General features: G+C 37.5%; 1 protein-coding gene across 2 annotated transcripts in view; it reads left to right on the top strand.

The window, feature by feature from the left end:
- The first annotated feature begins 1,966 nt into the window (after positions 1–1,966).
- The window catches only part of ZNF638 (zinc finger protein 638), a 45,751-nt gene continuing 41,717 nt past the window's right edge, over positions 1,967–6,000 (top strand). Inside the window, exon 1 of one of the 2 annotated variants that reach the window (XM_032224157.1) lies at positions 1,967–2,112. The gene's annotated coding sequence lies outside the window, so the exon portion shown is untranslated. The remainder of the gene's footprint in view (positions 2,113–6,000) is intronic. The other variant, XM_032224158.1, reaches the window with a different exon arrangement.

The following is a 6,000-nucleotide window of genomic DNA, read 5'->3' as shown; positions in this document are numbered from 1 at the left end:
GGATGGAAGGCTGAGTCAACCCTGAGCCGGTGAGATTTGAACCGCTGAACTGCAGAACTTCAGCTGAAGTAGCCTGCAGTACTGCACCCTAACCACTGCACCACCTCGGCTCTTGCTATTAAAATGAAATTTCGTTGCCTGCCGCCCTGAAAGGGTCACCACTCCAATATACACTACGTAAGCATAATATAAATATAACATTATGCATGTACCCACCTATATGACACGGAGAAACAATACAGCCTTAGTTCGGGTGTATATATGGGCATTTGCCCCCTGTTACAACTTTTCTTGCCACAGTTGTTAAGCGAATCCCTGCCGTGGCAGAGTGAGTCACCCGGTTGTTAAATGAATCAAGTCTCGTTGACTTGGCTGGTCAGAAGGTCTCAAAAGGGGATCCCGTAACCCCGGGACACAGCGACCGTCATGAACAGAAACTGATTGCCAAGCATTTGGATTTTCGATCAACAGTCGTAAGTGTGAAGAAGGCTGCTAACTAAGTCACTTTTGTCAGTGCCATTGTTACTTTGAACCGTCACTGTGAACGGTCGTAAGTCGAGGATTGCCTGCATTTATTTGTTCGTTCATTTCTGATGGCCACTCGCGTCGGTCATCTTTTTACAAGGACTTGAAAGTTTTTCTCTTCCAGAAGGGAGAAATTTCCCCACTCTGCATACAGCAGCCTCTTCTTCTTCCCACGCTGGCTGGGGAATTCTGGGAGTTGAAGTCCACCCACTTTTAAAGCGGCCAAGGGGTCAGCACACCGCTGCTCCAGGCTGGCTACACAAGATACTCCTGCATTTACAACCAGTTGTTTAGGGCAGTGTTTCCCAACCTTGTCAACTTGAAGATGTCTGGACTTCAACTCCCAGAATTCCCCAGCCACTGGACTAGACGCTAAGCATTGTTAACCTGGGAGTTGAAGTCCAGACATCTTCAAGTTGCCAAGGTTGAGAAACACTGGACTAGACGCTAAGCGTTGTTAACCTGGGAGTTGAAGTCCAGACATCTTCAAGTTGCCAAGGTTGAGAAACACTGGACTAGACGCTAAGCGTTGTTAACCTGGGAGTTGAAGTCCGGACATCTTCAAGTTGCCAAGGTTGAGAAACACTGGACTAGACGCTAAGCGTTGTTAACCTGGGAGTTGAAGTCCAGACATCTTCAAGTTGACAAGGTTGAGAAACACTGGACTAGACGCTAAGCGTTGTTAACCTGGGAGTTGAAGTCCGGACATCTTCAAGTTGACAAGGTTGAGAAACACTGGTTTAGGGACAGTTACACCGGCTCTGGGAAAACTAACATGACTTCTCTTTGCATGTTTTCTTTTTTTTAAAAAAGTTTTTTTTTAATTAAAGAGGTTGTTTTTTTTAAAAAAAAGACATTTTTTTTTGCAATTTCCTTCTGTACATTTCCACCTGGGTATAAATCCGTTGTAAATACACTTCTCCCCCCTCCCTTATTTCCGTTTCTCTTTGTCTATAAGTGGTTCCACAGGTTAATTGTCCCCACTGTCAGGAATTTTAATTCCAGGTTGCTCCCAGAACACAAGTCTTAAAAGTTTGGGGGGACCCCTGCTCTAAGGCTCTCCAAACCCAGCTCCTGCAACCGTTATATCCTCCATATTTTAACTCTCCGGGTCAAAGCACGTGAGGAAGGGCTGCAGTAACCGGGTCTGGCTTTGCACAATGGCTTAGAGCAGTGTTTCTCAACCTTGGCAGCTTGAAGACGTCTGGACTTCAACTCCCAGAATTGTGGGAGTTGAAGTCCAGACGTCTTCAAGTTGCCAAGGTTGAGAAACACTGGCTTAGAGTCCCGTGCGTGGATTGGGGAAAGCGACTGCGCAGGCGCTCCGCGCGCCCCGCTCCGCTCGTCTCGCGCTCTAGTGGGGGGGGGCCTGCCGCAGGAGGCGCATGCGCGGCGTCGCTCTCGGCCGGGGGCCGCTTCGTCTTTTTCCCCGCACGCGCGGCGCGCCTGCGCAGACGGCCCCAGCGGTGCTGAGGCGGCGTCGGTTCCTCGTGAGGCGGCCGGCGGCGGTGCTGCTGTTGCTGCGACTCGGGCGACGCGAGGCCTCGGCGGGCGGCCGGAGAAGGGGAGGCCGGGAGCAGAGAAGAGGTAGGCCCTGCGGTCTGTCCCCCGCCTCCCCACCCGCTCTCTCCTAGCCCGTCCCGGGCGAAGGGCGGCGGGGTCCCGAAGGCCGCAAAATGGCGGCGGCTGAGGGGTGGCGGGAGGCCTCCCTGGCAGGGCCGCCCGGCTCGCTTATGGGGCTCCCGGCGCCCTTCGGGTCCGGCTCCGGCTCCAGGCCTCCCTCCGTTCCCCTGGGTGGCCTCTGCCGTTTCTTCTTACCCCCCCCCTTATTTATTTTATTAGATTTATTTCCTCACATTTATTACATGCATTTTTTACATTTTATTACTGTTTATTTATTTATTACAGTTATTTATTTATTAGTTGTTTATTACATTTATTACATTTATTTGTTACGTTTTATTACATTTATTTATTAGTTATTTAGTTATTTATTAGTTCAGTTATTAGTTGTTTATTACCCTTATTACATTTATTTGTTACATTTTATTACTGTTATTTATTAGTTATTTATTACATTTATTTGTTACATTTTATTACTGTTATTTATTAGTTATTTATTACATTTATTTGTTATATTTTATTACTGTTATTTATTAGTTATTTATTACATTTATTTGTTACATTTTATTACTGTTATTTATTAGTTATTTATTACATTTATTTGTTACATTTTATTACTGTTATTTATTAGTTATTTATTACATTTATTTGTTATATTTTATTACTGTTATTTATTAGTTATTTATTACATTTATTTGTTATATTTTATTACTGTTATTTAATTAGTTATTTATTACATTTATTTGTTACGTTTTATTACATTTATTTATTAGTTATTTAGTTATTTATTAGTTCAGTTATTAGTTGTTTATTACCCTTATTACATTTATTTGTTACATTTTATTACTGTTATTTATTAGTTATTTATTACATTTATTTGTTACATTTTATTACTGTTATTTAATTAGTTATTTATTACATTTATTTGTTACATTTTATTACTGTTATTTATTAGTTATTTATTACATTTATTTGTTATATTTTATTACTGTTATTTATTAGTTATTTATTACATTTATTTGTTATATTTTATTACTGTTATTTATTAGTTATTTATTAGATTTATTTGTTACATTTTATTACTGTTATTTAATTAGTTATTTATTACATTTATTTGTTATATTTTATTACTGTTATTTAATTAGTTATTTATTACATTTATTTGTTATATTTTATTACTGTTATTTATTAGTTATTTATTACATTTATTTGTTATATTTTATTACTGTTATTTAATTAGTTATTTATTACATTTATTTGTTACATTTTATTACTGTTATTTATTAGTTATTTATTACATTTATTTGTTACATTTTATTACTGTTATTTATTAGTTATTTATTACATTTATTACATTTATTTGTTACATTTTATTACTGTTATTTATTAGTTATTTATTACATTTATTACATTTATTTGTTATATTTTATTACTGTTATTTATTAGTTATTTAGTTATTTATTAGTTATTTAGTTATTAGTTGTTTATTACCCTTATTACATTTATTTGTTACATTTTATTACTGTTATTTATTAGTCATTTATTACATTTATTTGTTACATTTTATTACTGTTATTTATTCATTATTTATTACATTTATTACATTTATTTGTTACATTTTATTACTGTTATTTATTCATTATTTATTACATTTATTACATTTATTTGTTACATTTTATTACTGTTATTAGTTATTTATTACATTTATTACATTTATTTGTTACATTTTATTACTGTTATTTATTAGTTATTTAGTTATTTATTAGTTATTTAGTTATTAGTTGTTTGTTACCCTTATTACATTTATTTGTTACATTTTATTACTGTTATTTATTTATTAGTTATTTATTTATTTATTAGTTGTTTATTACATTTATTTGTTATATTTTATTACTGTGATTTATTAGTTATTTAGTTATTAGTTTATTACATTTATTACATTTATTTGTTACATTTTATTGTTATTTATTAGTTATTTATTACAGTTATTTAGTTATTAGTTTATTACATTTATCTTTTACATTTTATTATTTTTATACATTGTGTTTATTTATTTATTTATTACCTTTATTATTGATTAAATTTATTTGCAGCCCATTTTCCTGTCAAAATGAGCCTTGGGACCCTGAGGGCAAAAGAGAGGACCTTTTCTTTCTTTTTTTTCTTTTCTTTTTTTGAGAGGATGTCCTGGGTTGTACCATCTCTCCTCTCCCCTCCCTCAAAAAAGACTGCATGCATACACAATATGTTTACACCAGGCTTTGTGATGGGGGTTTGTGTGTGTGTGTGACTCTTTCAGAATTTGCTTTTGGGCAGATTGTGAGCAAGAGAAGTCTTGGTGAGAGGGAAGCTGCAGCAGGGTCCCCAAGGGGGACTTTTTGGAGTAAAAATGCAGATTCTTTTGCTTTGGGGGGGGGGGATTCCTCCACCCATGTAATTCTTAGGCTGTTCTCACACCAGGTGTATGTGTACACACACACACAGCTGCCTTGTGGCTGATACTGTTTTATTTCCCTCCTTGCATTGTGGTTCCTGTCCTGACCCCACTTTTTCCATCTTGTTTTGTACCCACATTTCAAAAAAAGCGCTCAAATCCACCAATACGAGGCCTTCCAGACTTGCTCCATCCCTGGAGGTCTTCAAGAAAAGATCAGACATTTGTCCAGGATGGTATAAAGACTCCTGCCTTGGGTAGGGGGTTGGACTAGAAGACCTCTAAGGTCCCTTTCAGTCCTATAATTCTATGAATGTACATTTTTCTTTCAGGCTCAATAACTGCATTAGGTTTCTTTCTGTCCGTCCATCAGCAAGGATCTGTCTTGCTGTCACAATTTCCTCCTGGGCTTTTTTTTTCTGGTGGTGGGTAGTCCGACAGGAAATTGCAGGTGATTTTTGAGCAAATGCCAGGAAAATAACTGAGCAATCCAAAGCAGCCTGTGGCTTGCTGGTTTGCAGTTAATAAGAGAGAATAACAGTTGGAAGAAACCTTAGTGGTCTTCTAGTCCAACCCCCGGTTCAAGCAGGAGACCCTATCATTTCAGACAAATGGTTGTCCAATCTCTTCTTAATTGGTCTCAGAAGGTGCAGAGACCATTATCCTTGTACTTGCCACTTCTGCTTGGGGAATTAAAAATGGGGAGGGGGGGCTCTCTTGTGTTTGTGCCTGACCTGACCAGTGGTCTTATTCTGATTCTGTAGCTAACAGCACACTAGTAACTGAGCCAGGACATATTTGGAGGTATGGCAATAGGATGCAGCATTCTGAGAATTCCACAAAGCTCGGTTAAGGTGTCAGAAGCAACACAAAGCCTTTTCTTTCCTCATTAGGTGGAACTTGCTGAACCCATGATTCATGGAGTTTCTGTGGAACCAGCTAAGAACCGATTCCAATTTGTTGTTTAAAGACTTGTGTAAAGAAGACAACTAATATCTTTGAATCTGTATCAACCACACGCCATTGAACATTTGATTCAATAGCCAATAATGTTTGTTTTCTTCCCCTTTTCTATTGCTTTTTGGTGAGCTGCTTATGAAATGCATCAAAGTTGCAGCATGTTTTTGCACAAGTCAGTGTTCTGTACTTGTCTCTTATTTTGGAGAATATTTATTTTGCAGAGCTGTATTGAAATCCAACAAACTTACTGAACACCTGACATTGCTGCCTGTTGCAGAAGGAAAGGGGGTGGGGGTGGAGGCAGGGAAAAGTTGGCTTGGCTTGTAAGAATGTAGATCTTGATACGGTTTGCAAATAGTTCTGAATGAAGCTCAGTTGCTTAAAAAAAAAAAAAAAACCCAGCTTGATAGCCAGAGCTGAATTCTATGAGCAACTGAACTGCATTTAGAGTGGATTAC

Source organism: Thamnophis elegans, chromosome 9 (assembly GCF_009769535.1).
Source record: "Thamnophis elegans isolate rThaEle1 chromosome 9, rThaEle1.pri, whole genome shotgun sequence".
Lineage (NCBI taxonomy): Eukaryota > Metazoa > Chordata > Lepidosauria > Squamata > Colubridae > Thamnophis > Thamnophis elegans.
Note: the sequence above shows the minus strand (reverse complement) of the source record. Positions and strands in the feature narration are given on the sequence as shown.